General features: G+C 44.6%; 1 long non-coding RNA gene across 1 annotated transcript; it reads right to left on the minus strand.

The window, feature by feature from the left end:
* Nucleotides 1–1382: 1382 nt before the first annotated feature.
* LOC123837064 (uncharacterized) lies at nt 1383–5997 on the minus strand. Its single transcript, XR_006789144.2, has 2 exons — nt 5787–5997; nt 1383–3053 (listed from the first exon to the last, which is right to left on the minus strand). It is a non-coding gene; the product is annotated as an uncharacterized LOC123837064 (long non-coding RNA).
* Between the last annotated feature and the right edge of the window lie 9360 nt (nt 5998–15357).

The raw sequence follows: 15357 nt of genomic DNA on the forward strand, positions 1-15357 counted from the left end.
TTTGCATCCTCTTCTAGGGAAAGGGTTGTCTAGGGTTGTATGCAGGATAGTTCTTCACATTAGAGGTATGGTCTTGTTATTGTCCTTATTTGTTAATTAAGTATGGTTGAGTGGAGTGTGAGTGCCAGGTGGACAAGAGGTGGACTGTATAATGATTGGTTCATGTGTCAACTTGGGTAGTCCTGTGGCTCAGCCAAACACTAATCAAGGTGTTGCTTTGAAGTATTTTGTAAATGTTCTTAATGTCTGGTATCAGTTGACTTCAGACTCTCCTACTCTGGGTGGGCCTGATTCCACCAGCTGAAAGGCGTTAACAGAACGGATTCCTCGGAGAAACTGACACCTGTGCGCTAGCTCCCACTTATTCCCAAATTCCATCCTGCCTTTTCTGGCAGTCCCTGACCAGCAATAAAGATGGGAGAGCTAGGAGTCCAGGATCAAAGAACTCTAGAGTCTGAAAGGAGCAGGTAAAAGTGACAGCTTAGGAAACCAAAGTGATTTGTATGAAAACAGTGCCAGGCACTAAACAGACTCAGGGACTTAGCACATGTTCCCTCCATCAGAAATGGCCCTCCAGGGCGCCTGGGTGGCTCGGTTGGTTAAGCGACTGCCTTCGGCTGAGGTCATGATCCTGGAGTCCCAGGATCGAGTCCCATATCGGGCTCCCTGCTCGGCAGGGAGTCTGCTTCTCCCTCTGACCCTCCATTTCATGCTCTCTCTCTCATTCTCTCTCAAATAGATAAAATCCTTAAAAAAAGAAAAAGAAATGGCCTTCCAGATCTCAGTTCAAGTGCCCAAGACCACCCATAATGACGCAGCCCAGAGCCCATGACTTATCACCCTGGCCTCACAGCACTGACAACATACTGCTTCTCTGTCATCATATACATACTCTTTCCCAAAGTAACTTGCCCAGCAAGTTCAGCATTCCATCTTCAGTACCCTGGAACATAGCTGCCACCCAATATTTGTTGAATAACTAGGGTAGTATACAACCTTCCTTAGGAGCTTTAAGATGACCACTTTCAGATTCTTTAGTCAAAACCTCCTGCTAGTTAGCAATGCAAAACAGCTCAACTATAATGTTCTGGTTAATAGGAAAATACTGATATATTCTTAATAGCTTAAATAGACTCCTTTAACCATGATAATCCACAAACTATTTGCTGCATCAGAAAAACTTAAAATTCAATAGGGGCACCTGGGTGGCTCAGTTGGTTAAGCGTTTAACTCTTGGTTTCAGCCCAGGTCATGATCTCAGGGTCGTGAGATGGAGCCCCCACTGGGCTCTGGGGTGGATGTGGAGCCTGCTTAAGATTCTCTCTCCCCCTCTGCCCCTCCCCTCCTCTAAAAAAAAAAAAAAAAACTTAAAATTCAATAGATTGCTCTTTCAGCCATTTCTTTTTATTTACAGTTTGTGTTCAATGCAAATCAATTCCATAACATGAGAAGTTACTATGAATCAAAGCATAAATACACAAACACAATATACAATCCAAAATAGATGTACAGCATTCAGGTATGGAACAAAATGGAATGTTCATTCACACACACAGTAGCTTGAGATCTGTTGGATATGGTTGTTCTGGTGTAGGTTCCTAAAGATGGGAAAAAAGGACTTTAGTTATCAAGACTACTGTGGCCATATTAGATACTGGAACATCTAAGCATCAGTGTGTGACCATGCGAACAAAAGACCTTAGAGTGTCTATTTTAAAAAAGCTTTCTGTGCATCGAGGCAGTTGTAAAAAGATTTACTTTCCAGAATCAAGCCCACTTTAGGCTTAGGACCAGGTTCTAACTATCTAAAAATATTGACTAACAGAAAGTGTTCCAAATGTGGCTATTCTGGTTCAGAGTTAAAAAAAAAAAAAAAGTATTTACAGAAAGAGTATAAAAGTTTTTCCGAATTTAACGTAAGCTTCCAGTCTTCACTTCCCAAATACCTGATTTACAGTTTTGGCTCCTGCACATATTTTGCCTTTTTAATTTCAAGATTTGTCAATTTTACCTTCAAAACAGATCTTTTAAATTATAAAAAGTATTCAACATATGCAGAAATAAAAAGCATTTTGAAATTAGCAGAGGTCAATGATCTTCTACTCTTTTGGAATCAGTTTAGCTAAATGAATCTGGCACTCTTGTTGAATAGGAGTAAGTAATCAGTACATAAGCAAAATTTACTCATTATGCTTCAATCGGGGGTAGATTCCAATCCATCATTGCCCTGGCACATGTCAATTACTATATAAAAAAAATCAAATGCAATGTCAAATCCAAAGCCTCAGAGGAAGAGTTCAGTTCCCAAGAAACAGTGATAGCTTAACAAGGTAAAACTTATCTAGAGTACACAGGCATTAAGTTAGTACTGCTGAAACAATGCATTGAGGATTTACAGTAACACCTGGAAGTTCCTCCTAATGTACATATAAATAGAATCATGGAAGCTTTTTGTATTAACTGTTTTATGGCCTTAAAGATTTAATGAACCAAATGAAAACTGAATCTGTTCACATCCCATCTTTCACATCTAGGTAAGATAAAATCTATTCTCATTTTCAAGGTAGGATTTTACATGTCCATACTTCCTAGGCCACATTTAAAGAAATTATCTCTTAAAACTAATCTTGGATGCTGTCTCTTCATCTTGTACATGAAACTCCAGTAGATTTAATAGACATTCATCATCTAGTCAAACCCTTCACATGTTCTTCAAACCAATCAAATTTGGGATCCTCAACATTTTCTTTGTCAATAAAATAAGGTGTGGAATTAGCAGATTCAATGAAGACCTGTTTTTTCCTTGTCACGCCGGATGTCTGATGCCTTTTGGATTGGGTTTAGAAGATGGGGAAGTATAGATGTTTCTTGGCCTGAGTCTTTTAACAGTAGAGATGTAGAAGGGAGAACGAGATCACGAAGAGACTGGCTGATGATTGCAGAGCTCCGCCAGATGGTGTGGTGGTGGTATTAGCTGGATTTGGGGCAGTTGAGGTACTCTGGGAGGAGGAGTTACTTGAAAGTGTTACAACAGCTGTTTGATTTGAATAAATCTAAAATATATAAAAAGTTATACTGGTAAATTTCCACATGTCACAGCTGCCTCTATGTACACTTAATATGCAATTAGATAAAGGATATATTCTTAGATTGCTCTTCTCCCATTATTTCCTCACCTGTTATTTAATTCTGAATTCTTGCTTAGTCCCACTAAGATCATTCTTTTACTTTCAACACAAACTACCTACAGATGCCTAAATGACTGCAAGTAGCACCAACCAAAAACGTTCCTCAATAACTATTAACTTCCAAGAGTGTGATTCTATTTTTAATTCTCTTTGAAGAAACAAAGGACCAAGTTAACTAATCTAGTTTTTGTGACTATATTGACTTACTGACATTGCAAAAAGATTTACTCTACTCTCCCAGGAAGGGGAAGATTTGAAAGTTGCATGAATAACTTGGATTCTAAAATATTGTAAAATTTGTAAATTTGTAAAACTGTCTATCTTGGATTTGCTAGGCAACTGTCCCATACCCATTTAACACAGCCCTGGATTTAACTTAAGGGGACATGGGATATATATCTGCTCCCTTGAAATCTTGAAATTATATAGATATATATATCTTCTCAAAAGTGGCCACAATATTGGTTTTAAATTGAAAAATATGAGCCCTTTCCTTGAAGCAAAATGACTTCTCCCCCAAACGTCACGTCGTCAGAATGACTTCACAAAAGACACCAAGAAGGTTTGGTGTTTTCACCGGCAGCAGCCTCCCTGCCTGGTCATTAAGTCCAATGCTGTGGCCAAGAACCAAGGTTCCCCTAGTGTCCCGAAGCCTGAGTGGCATCATTCACCACCCTGATTTTTCAAGTCACAAAATGCACAGTCCAGCGGGGCACGTGATAATCTCTCCTTTGTCACAGAACAAAGGCAGATGGGAGATTTCAGCTCTCACTGCGAGGGAGGGTTTACGAGGGCTTCTGATTACAGACAGGAAGGAGGATGTGGCACCAAGCAGGTCTGGGCCACACATACACTTCTCTGCCGATGATCCAAAGATAAATCTGTTCTATATCAACATCAGCTCCCTTTGTTGTAAAACCCATCATTAAGCAAATATGGACTTGAAATGGATAAATCCAACACAAAATAAAAAACATCTCGATCAAGTCAAAGATGCTTACTGGGCACCTACTGTGTGCCACATTCAGCTTGTCCTATCGAGGAATAGCACTCCCACTAAAAGGAAAGCATTAATAATATGGGAAATTATTTAAACCAGGGCTCTGGGACAATACCTGGTCTGGGATGCCTTAAGGGTTATCTGTTCTCAGGTATACAAAGACCTTACAGTGAGTGCAGCAGGTGACCTTTGTCAGAGTCTAGTGCACCAATAGGAGAATCTAAAGGTCCTCTACACCAACAAAAGAAACTAATGTTAATATATGAAATTGACATTAAACAAAATTTTCCCTACCAAACTAGATCTGCTTAACTAAAACCTCCCTCTTGAAATTTCTGGGGGGAAAAATCTGGTCGGAAAGGAGATGGGGTGCGGGTGGGGGGAGATCAGTACGTTTCCTGCGGCCGCGCCCCTCCCCCACAGAAGAATTGTGAAAGGCTCGGGAGCGCAGCCGACCCGCAAGACAACAATAGGGTACAGTTACCCGGCCCGCGGAGGGGAAGCGGAGGAGCGCTCCTCTCTCGGGCTGCGCTCCCAGGTGAGCACGGCGGCTGTCTGGGGACCAAAGACCCGTGGCACCCAACTTCTCGGAGGAAAAGCTCAGGAGACACCCCTCATTAAGCCCCAGTTGAAAGAGGTGGGGAGCCCCACGTTCCCACCCCTGCCCTCCGAGAGCGAGTTGCTGGAGAAAATTGACCCTTCCCGCCCCCAGCGCCCCCCACCCCGCTCGGGTCTCCCAGGCTCAGCCCCCAGCCTCCATCGAGGACGCCGCACACCCACCTGCGGGGCCGCTCAGTCCTCGCTAAGCGCGCTGACGCGAGGTCGGTTCCCGGGATAGAGAGTCTGGGGAGGGGGCGGCGGCGGCGACCGGGACAAAGCCTGGCGGGGACTCGGGACGGCAACGTCCCACCCGCCGCCTGCCCAGAGGTAGCCGCTGCAAGCTACCACGGGGTTCCGAGGTGACAAGAAATGGACGTGTAATGTGAGGTCGTACCCGGGAGAGCGCAGGGTCAGGAGTGGGTCCCCGCCCTGGCTTCAGCCGGGAACCACGCGGGACTGGGGTGGGTTAACAGGGCCTGAAAAGCAGGGCTTCCCCGGGATCCCCGAACCAGCTGAGGGGACGATGGGTGAGAGCGGCGCCCCGAAGGGGATCGTCCCCTCTTTGTGTGGTGCGCGGGGGGCGCGAAGACAGTCCTGGAGGGAAGCGGGATGCCCTCCCGGAACAGCCCGAGGTCTCTGGGCGCTCCAGAGGTGGGAAAGACACATTCTCTTCCCCTCCAGTGCCTCGGACCTCTGGGAGAAAGCGGGTGGTGGGCGCCAGTCGGCCTGGGAAGCAGCTGCGTGGGACTTGGGGCAGGGCAGGGGCCTCCCGGCCCACGCGCGGAGGTGCATTGTTCCCGGGGCCGCGGGAGGGTGGGGGCAGCCCCCAAGGAGCGGAAAGTGGGTTCCACGCTGCCCTCCCCCAGGCCGGATTACGCGGGATTCTCTCTCTGCGCCCTAGTCCGCGGCCCGCGCTGGGGGCGCAGGTCGGTCCCCTGGGGGCGGCTCCGCCCCCCCTCAGGCGCGGCCCCCGAGCCCCGCGGGCGCCAGGGCCTCACCTGCGTGGGTAGGAGCAGCGCCAGAAGCAGCAGCCCCAGTCCGAGCCTGGCCACCATCGCTCTGCCCATGTCCGCTCCGTCGGCGTCGGTGCGCGGCGCGTCTCACTGGATGCGGGGTGAGTGGAGAACCGGTGGCTCCGGGCGGGCGCAGGCAAGGTGGGGAGCGCGGCCGGCCGGCGGGACCTTATATACCGGGACAGCCACAATAGCCGTGACGTGACGCCGCCCGCCCACCCGCGCTCCCCTCCTCCGCCGCCCCCGCCCCCCCGCGCGCGCCCGCCGGCCGCCTCCCCGCCCTCCCCGCCCCCTCCCCCGGCGGGCTCCCGGGCGCCCCCTCCCTCCGCCGACGCCCGGGAGACCCCGGGGCGGCCGGGCCGCGGCAGGTGGGCGGCAGGGCGCCGCCGGCCGCTGGCGTGCTGCTTTGTGTTTCCCCGAGCCGACTGCGTGCAGGCTGGCACAGGCGCCCGGCGACTCCCACACAGGACCCGGGGCGAACTCGCGAACCACACACGCCGCTCCCGGGGCCGGGCCCAAGTTTCCTTTGTTTCCCCGGACCTGCCATCTTACCCCACAAACACACACACCCCCCCCCGAGAGAAAAGTCTGAGGCTCCCGCGCGGCGAGCAGCCTCTAGTCCCGGCGCCGGGGGCGGGGGGCTCCCTCGGCTTGGGGTTTCTCAGATCCCCGCAGCAGAGGAAGGGGGGCTGTGGGGCGTTCTGGGTACCCGGGCTGGTCGGCCGGGCTCGCCGGCGGCGCCCGGACTCGGAGGCGTGTGCTCGGCCTCGTGCCCGCCGCGCCCGCCCAGCCCCTCGCTTTGTTTTTGGAGCTCCTGAGTCGGCCACGCTGTGTGAGCTCTGGGGCGCATCCCGGGTTCGCATCCTCCAGAGAGTTGGGGAGCCGCCCGCTGGGCGCTGACTCGCTGCCCGGACGCCGCGAACCACTGGGTTTCGGCCCTGGCGCTCCTCTCTGCGGTGGCGGGCGGACGGGGGCGAGCAGGCGACAGCCCACCCCGAGGGGTGACCCACCCCCTCCAGCCCTAAAAGCGTGCTGGCCTTCCCCCACGCGGCTTTGCTCCCAGGCCCTACGCAGGGACCAGGAACCTCTCAGGCGGTCGCATTAGAATTCACTGCCCCTCTGGAATTCCTGGGGACACACTTCTTTGGTCTGTAGGAGAGCACTTGCTCGTCATTCGTTTAAAGCAAAAGCTTTTGGGACATGCATTTACTTTTACGTAGCTGCCATTAGGCAATTTAACGAACTGGCGCAAATAGGAGATTAGTCATCATTCTGCAGATTTTAGTGGAAAATATTTTCCAACCATTCTATTGCAGAAACTTCAAAGCATACAGCAAAAGTAGAAACAATTTTACCAGGGGAATATTTTCGGTTTAATTTTTTTATTACAGGATTTAATCCTTGTATTTAACGTTTGCCTGACTGTTTTGCGGTCTCTAAAGGAAACAACAGAGACCAAACCTAGTAGGGTTGTGAATTTGTTTAAATTTCACTTTTCGAGAACAGTCTTGTAAAAACAAGCTTAGTTTTATAGAAGCAGAGTGACAATAGACTCCACAATAGTGGGTCTTTGACTGAATTAGTCTGTACCTTTAACTCAGTAACTTTCCACGTTCGGTATGTGCTTGGGAACACAGGAATTTCTGTCGTGCACCAGTGGACTTCCCCGTTAAACAGTGTTATCACATTGTATAGAAATAACCTGTTCAGCTTCTCCACTCCTCTTGCAGGGTGTGAATAGACTGTGGCTTAGGAGTGCCTAGTTCCAAGGCAGGGTTCAAAGCAGGTTCTCCAGAAGCTGCTTATTGAACTAAACGGTGGTATTCATAGGATCCATTTATGGTGTCCTTCATTTTTTTTTTTTTTCCTATTCCTCCTCCCCCTCTGTCTTCTCCCTCCTCTTTGTTATTAATTTAAGGAGATGGACTAATGGAATGATTAAGAATACAGACTCTAGAGTCAGACTGCCTGGGTTCAAATCCTGATTGTACCAGGGAAAGTGGCAGTTTCTTCATCTGTAAAATGGAGATAATAGAACCATTATTAGTTAGTTATTAAAGAGTTATTGTGGATGAAGTGTTAGACCAGTGCCTGTCTTACCCTGGGAGCTCTCAGGTGCTATTTGCTCTTGCACGGAAGGTCCCAGGAACCGAAAAGTACTTACCTTCTTTGCAGCTGTGTGATTTGTAAAAGAAATAACAAGCATCAAATAGTACCCCAAATTGGCCAGGCACCTGGGATCTCTGCTTTGTGAGCCACTTCATCACCAGCTAATGAGACTGCGTAATTCACAAAGCAAGGCCTTTCACATCTGCCTAGCAGTTCCCCTGGGCATCCTACAGGGGGTGTGGCCCAGGGCTTTGGCAGTTCTGTACCCTGGAGGCTTAGCCCTCCTGAAAAGTCCTCTTTACAAATCCCCACCACACCCGATTTCCTATATGGCAGGAAACTCAAGAAATCTGCCTGAACCTTTCCTCTGGGATTCTTTTTGTTGATGATTTTTATTTCATATTTATTCTGTTCCTGGTTTCCTGTAGTTATTTGTCTGCTTTTCCCTAGCTCATGCTACTAAATTGTGAATCTCATCACTTCTCCTAGAATTTTTCCTAGGACACACGTCCAATTTCCTTTTTTTTTTTTTTTTAAAGTAGGCTCCACACCCAGTGTGGAGCTTGAATTCACCACCTGGGATCGAGAGACTATTTCTACAGATTGAGCCAGCCAGGCGCCCCTCCTTTCCATTTTTACAGAGAAATTATTTCACGAAATGATCTTGAAACCAGTTGATTCAATAAGTTGAGCTATTTGTGGAAAGTCATAACTTTATATTTTAATATTTTTTTCATGAGACGGCATGTGACCTAACTTTTTGATGCTAGTTCTCTTATGAGTACAATTAAGGGAGCAATACCTACAATTTCTAAGAGCAGAACTGTGAGGAATGGTAAAGAGCCAGACAGGCGTGCCTTACAGTAGAGTCCGGAGTCAGACCTGGATTTGATCCTGTCTCACCACTCTTGACCAGTCTGACTTCGGGTGAGCTTCCCAACCTCCCTACACCATGAATTCCTGACCTGGCAAATGATACCCACCTCACAGGAGTATGAGCTTAACTGAGATAATGTGTATGTTTAGCAGAGTGCCCAGCACACAATACTCACTAAGCTGCCGCTTCAATTGCTATAGGGCATATTCATTATCGTGTGGGTTTATAAATATTTCCTTTGTATAGCCCTTGCTCTTTTTTTCAAGCATCTTTGCATGTGGCATTTTCTATGTGCACCTATGAGGTTACTGAGGTCAGGGCATTAGTTTCATTTACATTTCTGAGGCACAGAGAAGTTAAGTAACTTGCCTAAGGCCACATAGCCAGTTACGGTGCCTCACCTAAAGCTAGAACCAACCACAGCTTCCTGACCCAGGTCCCAGGTGTTTGCTTTGCCAGCAAGAGCGGAGACCATGTCTTCTCTACCTCATATCCTCTGCACCTAGCATTCAATCCGTATTTGCTGGTTGAATGGACTCATATTAAGGGAGCAGGTTAATTTGCTTTTTAAGGTGAACTAATTAATCCTATTTCTAGGGGAACAGAAGATATTATTTGACATTTTCAGCATTTCTCAGAAAAATGGATATGAAATATATTAATCCAATAAAGGATAGTCCTTCTGTGCTTTATACCAGAAGTGGTGGCTGGGATAATCAAATATTTCATTTAAATTCTATCTTACAATATGGTGCTATGCTTATTTATGTTCACAGTATTCTTCCCCCTTATTTCATGCTACCCTAGATTTGGCTGGCATTTAACATTTTAATTTATCCTGATTTTTTAGCTAAGCCTTGTTCTGTACTCAGGAACTCCAGCCTGTTTTCAACAGTGAGTTGACAGTGAAGGTAAAAAAGTGAATTAGTGCTTCTGACTGAATGGGTTCTAAGTCCCGTGCTGGAGCTCGCTCAGTCGGCTGATGGAGGCTCAGCCTGACTCTGTGGGGACATGCTGCCCCCTGCTGGCCATAAGGACCCCCCTCAGCTCTAACTGTCAAACAATAAAAACTCCTTTGTGCTGATTTTAAAAGCCCTGAATTTTTGAAGCCCTATAAAGCTAATAAACCACAATGAACTTCTTTAACTTTTAGTTCTTTTTTCCCTCTAGACTCTCTCAAAGAAATTCTCTCAGGTCTTAAGCTCCATCCAAATAAGAAAACAAATGTAAAGTGAAAGAATTGTTTGCACAGAATTGCATCTGTGCATTTTCAGTTGCAAATTGGGTAGTAGGATGCCTACCCCTAGCATCCGGGGATTTTTTCCTTAAGGAAATGGAAAAAAAAAAAAAAAAAGGAAGCAACTCTTAATCTCTTTGGCCAGAATTTAAATTCAGTGTCTCCATTGTGTTGGCAAGGATGTGAGAAATCAGGCCCTATCATCAATGCTGATGGGATTATGGAAAGGAATTTGACATCTATCAGTATTAAAAATACATGTCCCCTTAGACCTAACAATTCTAATTTTATGAATTTAGCCTACACATGTATTTGCAGAAATGCAAAAGGATATGTGTTCAAAGATCTGTTGCAGCACTGTTTATAACCACAAAGGATTGGAAATCAACTAATTATCCAAAGGCCAAAGCCCAGCTGTAGAAATGATAGCATATCCTTATCATGAAATATTATGTCATTTAAAAGAGAAAAAGAGCATTACAAGTACTACAAAGAAAAATCTCCAAGATAAATTCTTAAATGAAAAAAAGTACAGAACAGTATGTACAGTATATTATCTGTGTTTAAAAACAAAACAAAGCAAAACAAAACTAGACAGAAAAAGAGTATTTCCATAGAGATACACAAGAAATTGATAGCAGTGCTTGCCGCCAAGGAGGGGAACTGGCTGGCCAGGGCAGAAAAGTAAGACCCATTTTTCATTACATACTGGTTTGCACTTTTTGAATTTTGTATCATTCATTCACAAATAGGTAAAGTCATTTAAATAAATTAATAACCCAGCACATTCTGGGGCCTTCCCTCCTGGACTCCCACATAACAAGGGAGTAGAAAGCCCACCTTCTCCAGCCCCAGGGGCCTCGGGATGCCCCTCCCCCTCCTCAGGAGCCCTCCTTCCATCATTCACAGGCTCTTTAACAGAAATTATAGTATTACCTCATTTCATCCATCCCATGACAAGTGAGACCAGTTCTCTCAGGTCCAGATGACACAGGCAAAAAACTCCCAGGAAAAACGAAGAAAAATTAAGAACTGAGCTGTAGAAAAAAATAATGAAAAATCCCCAGGCAAAGCTTCAGCTTCCTCATTTTATTCTCCCTGCAGAGCATCCAGTTGGGGAGGAAGAAAAGCTTGGGGTTGGCCTCGCTTTTCCCCGAGGAAGGCCTGAGCTGGGTGGGCTCATTCCCTTTGAGGGATCTTTTTAAGATCCCCTTCCACTCCTGGCTAGGAGGCGGAGTCAAGGCCTAATAGGGTCATTAAATTCTAGTGTAAATAATTGAAACCTCACTTCCGCCTCACAGAAAAGAATCTCTAGCCCACAAAAGTGCTATACATCATTTGCCATTTGCATGTGGACCCGAAATGGTCCTTTGCATGGAAATAATGCAATTGAAAGAGTGGGAAGGTTATGTGCATTTTTCATACCCAGATGACTTTCAGTCTTATTTCCACGTCTCTTTGTTTTTCCAGGTTTTTCACTTTCTGTTAGGTTTAAAGCAAGAGGGTCCCTTATGCGCCAAGAGATGACTAAAGTTTTAAGTGGCCAGGATGACTGGATTAAAGATTTTTATTAACCAAAAGAATGTTGTAACATATAATACAATGGTAGTTTAATGAAATGTTACACTAAACCTGGAACAGGGACCACATTTTCAGACTTTGTGAAATCCTTTCTGAATCTGTCAACGCAGTTGTTCAAGATTCCACTGAACAATATCTAAAGCAGATGCTGCTTACATCTTATCCAATAGTCTTAAGATGTCACTCCAAGGAAGCCGCATTCTGTAATAGTCAGCCGTTAAAATAAAACCAGATGAATTTAATTAGCTAGATTGAAGAGCGATTTCTCTATTGAGAGCCATATATTTGTATGTAGATCTTTGAGTTTAAAAAAAAGTTCCTTTCAAAATTTTTTTTAAGATTTTATTTTTAAGTAATCGCTACACCCAGTGAGAGGCTCGAACTTACAACCCAGAGATCAGCAGTCACGTGCTCTACTGACTAAGCTAGTCAGGTGCCCTCCTCTCAATATTCTTTTATAAGTATTTCTTCAGATTTTAAAAGTAATGTGTCCAATGTAGAAAAAATTTGAAAAATGCAGAAAAGTATAATAAAGAATATTATATTGTACACCTGAAACTAATATAACACTGTTAATTACACTTGAATTTAAAAGAAAGAATATTAAAATTACCCATAGCTCACTAATCAGAAGTAACCACGAATAAATTTGTAAATTTATTTTTGCTTTTTCTATCTGTATATTTAGAGTTGCTTTATTTGTTTTGCTGAATTAGGAGCAAATGTGCATAAAATTTTCTATCTTGCTTTTTTCACTCAGTAGAAAACAGTAAAAAATTTAACCACAAAATTTGAAGTCACATCACTATAAGGTTAATGAAATGATTGGAATGACCCGTGCAGGTGGCCAGTCAAATCTAAACCCACCCAAGTGCTGGCTTCAGTTTGGTGCACCTCGTGGCATCTGTCTGCTTGAAATATTGATGGGGACGATTCTGGGTTCAGGGATTGACAGGACTTCCAGGATAGCCAACGGCAATTTCTAGAATCTTTTGGAGGTACAAAAACACTGGAGCAAAACTCCACTTCCCTGCTTCCCAAGAAGGGATGTCTCTTGTTTCCCAGACCAGCCTCGTCCTCCTACATTCCCCACACCCCAAAAGATAAGGACTCTAGTGTACCCCAGCAGAGAAAGGGAACTGATGAGGATGAGATGCAATCACTTTGTACCTGAATTTGTGTTATCTCAGAACATGTTTTTGGCAGGTTTTACCAAATTTTTGTCATTATATATTCTTCAAAACATTATTCATAATGACTGTACAATATTCTAATTGGACATTTATTTCTATTATACATTACATTATAAACATCCTTATGCATGTGTTCTGTTTTCATTTCCAGTTATTTTCTTATGATATATTCCTAAAAGTGGAAGGCTGGGTCTTGAAAATAAACTGCCAAATTGTCCTCTAGAAATTTATACTCACAACACTAGTGAGAGTCCCTAATTCGCAAACCTTTGCTAAATGTGAGAATTATAGTGTAAAAGATATTTTTTAATTTTGTTGGAAAAAAGATGTCATTTTTATTTGCATTTTCACTGTCAGTGAGATTAAACTTTTTTTCAGCTCTTTATTAACCATTTGGAATTCTCTTTTTTTTTTAGGTTTATTTATTTGAGAGACAGAGAGAGAGAGAGAGCTGGGGCGGGGGGAGGGGTAGTGGGAGAGAGAATCTTAAGCAGGCTCCACACCCAGCATGGATGTGAGGCTCGATCTCAAGATCCTGAGATCATGACCTGAGCCAAAATCAACAGTGGGACGCTTAACCGACTGAGCCACCCAGGAGCCACCCAGGTGCCCCAGAAAATGTTTTATTTAAAACCCTCTGCTCTGGCGAATTATGTATGTGGTTTGAAGAAATTTTTTTTTTTTTTAAAGATTTTATTTATTTATTTGAGAGAGAGAGAATGAAAGAGAGCATGAGAGGGAGGAGGGTCAGAGGGAGAAGCAGACTCCCTGCTGAGCAGGGAGCCCGATGCGGGACTCGATCCTGGGACTCCAGGATCATGACCTGAGCCGAAGGCAGGCAGTCGCTTAACCAACTGAGCCACCCAGGCGCCCTGAAGAAATATTTGATAGATACTCGGGGAAGTACTTGAATGAAATAATACCAAAACTGTTAACCTGTTTTGTTTGTTTTGTTTTGCCGGTTAATTTGCTTGAGATAATAGAGGACATGTAGGATGATGCTGCCACAGAGAATTCCTCATTCTTCCCTAAATGTCTCAAACTCTTCTCTACAGGAAGGTACAAATATTTTAAGCTAACATGTTTAAAGGCATAACAATGAGTTACTCTACCCAGGGCACTCAAACGTCTTGATTACCTTTTAGCTATTCTCAACACCTACTTTTTTCCATCCCAGCACACTGGAGGGTTATAACAATCTACATTCATATCAGCAGCAATTCCCTGGGGAGTCACATGTGAGCACACACCTGGGGGAAATCACGATCTTTCAGAGGGGGTATGGTTTGAAGAGTCTCCTGGAACTCAGAATCACCAGCCACAGCATTTTAGCTTTTTTTTTTTTTTTAAGTAGGCTCCATATTCAACATGGGGCTTGAACTCATAACCCTGAGATCAAGAATCGCACGGTCTACTGACTGAGCCAACCAGGCACCCTACATTTTAGCTTTACTAATTAGCAATAAAGGATGTAGCGTAAGTTGTAAAGCATTAATCAGTAAATGGCACACATATGACACAATGAGTAAACAAATAATTCAAAATAATTAGCATTTATTCCCTGAATGTGTAGCTGTCATTGCAAATAAGTTTTAAAAATCGTGCTTAAGGGCGCCTGGGTGGCTCAGTCGTTAAGCGTCTGCCTTCGGCTCAGGTCATGATTCCAGGGTCCTGGGATCGAGCCCCGCGTCGGGCTCCCTGCTCGGCGGGAAGCCTGCTTCTCCCTCTCCCACTCCCCCTGCTTGTGTTCCCTCTCTTGCTGTGTCTCTCTCTGTCAAATAAATAAATAAAATCTTTAAAAAATTTTTTAAAATAAAAATCATGCTTAATTTGCAATTGTTTTTTCCTTTAATTGCATCTGCCACCTGCTCTTAATTTGAAACAAATTAAACCCTGAAGGCAGCATCCAAAAGTAAGAAGACTAAGCAGATTTTACCTCTGGGCAAAAATTATACAGCAGTTTCCCCCCTCTTCAAAAAGAATGAATCATTCTTTTCCAGAAGTGACAGACTATTTTCTGTTTCAATAGCATGCCCCAGTAAGTGACAGGGTGCTGCTAGGATATAACCCACTCTCTCCAGCATGCTGGGCTGCATAAACTCCATGAAATTCTTGTGTCCTTGGAGTTCTATGCCAGTGATGTCCAACATAAATATAATGCAAGCCACATATTTTAAATTTTCAATTTTCTAGTAGCCACATTAAAAAAGTTTTTTTAAAAAGGTAAAATTAATTTTGGTAAAATATTCCATTTAAACTAATATATCCAAAATAGTATCATTTCAAATATAATCAATATTAAACAATTATTGGGGTCCCTGGGTTGGTTAAGCATCTGACTCTTTTTTTTTTTAAGATTTTATTTATTTATTTATTTGAGAGAGAGAGAGAGAGAGAGAGAGAAACAGCATGAGAGGGGGGAGGGTCAGAGGAAGAAGCAGGCTCCCTGCTGAGCCGGGAGCCCGATGTGGGACTCGATCCCAGGATTCCGGGATCATGACCTGAGCCGAAGGCAGTCGCTTAACCAACTGAGCCACCCAGGCGCCCAAGCATCTGACT

Source organism: Mirounga angustirostris, unplaced genomic scaffold (assembly GCF_029215605.1).
Source record: "Mirounga angustirostris isolate CCGP_5_RB_7025 unplaced genomic scaffold, mMirAng1.0.hap1 SCAF_8, whole genome shotgun sequence".
Lineage (NCBI taxonomy): Eukaryota > Metazoa > Chordata > Mammalia > Carnivora > Phocidae > Mirounga > Mirounga angustirostris.